Below are 844 nucleotides of genomic sequence, written 5' to 3' on the forward strand. Positions count from 1 at the left end.
AAATCAATCTTTGTAAATAGATATGAACCATGCAATTCATCAAGCATATGGTCTAGCCTAGGAATAAGACGTTGATACTTTACAGTGATTTTGTTGATGGCTCAAGAATCCACGCACATGTGCCACATTCCATCTTCCTTTGGTATCAATAAGACTGGTACAGAACATGGACTCAAACTCTCTCGTATATAGCCCTTCTCCATGAGCTCCCCAACTTGCCTCTAAATTTCTCTAGTCTTAGTTGGGTTTTCTCTATAAGCAGGCCTATTAGGAATGATTGCACCCGTTATGAAATCTAGTTTATGTTCAATATCTCTAATGAGAGGTAGTCCTTTACGTACTTCATCTTGGAACACATTCTCAAATTCTTAGGTACTTCATCTTGGAACACATTCTCAAATTCTTGTAAAAGAGATTGAAACATACAATGCAAATAAAAATTGTTATCGTTAGAGACCAAACTTCCTTACTTGTACACAAGTATAAAGATGGTTTTTGTGAAAACATTTGGCTTCTAACCTCTCCAACTCTAGCCAAACAACTCACTTTCTTTCATTTTCTTTTCAATTTCATTATTCTTTTCACAATTTTTAAGCTTTCAATTTCTCCTCGTTCTCTTAGATTTCTTCTTCAACTAGCTCATCTTGGTCACTTTCCTCACTATGTGAGACAACTTGTCCATTCTTTATGATCATGACTCAATTGTTAGGATAATCACGACTAATATGACCTTGTATTCCTCCACTTCCTATTTACCCTTGGATGTCTCATCTTTGTTCTTTTTTTCAATCTCATACTTGCCTCTAACCTTGAAATTTATCCTTTCAATATTTGCATTTTTTTT

This window comes from Cucurbita pepo, chromosome LG11 (assembly GCF_002806865.2).
Source record: "Cucurbita pepo subsp. pepo cultivar mu-cu-16 chromosome LG11, ASM280686v2, whole genome shotgun sequence".
Classification (NCBI taxonomy): domain Eukaryota; kingdom Viridiplantae; phylum Streptophyta; class Magnoliopsida; order Cucurbitales; family Cucurbitaceae; genus Cucurbita; species Cucurbita pepo.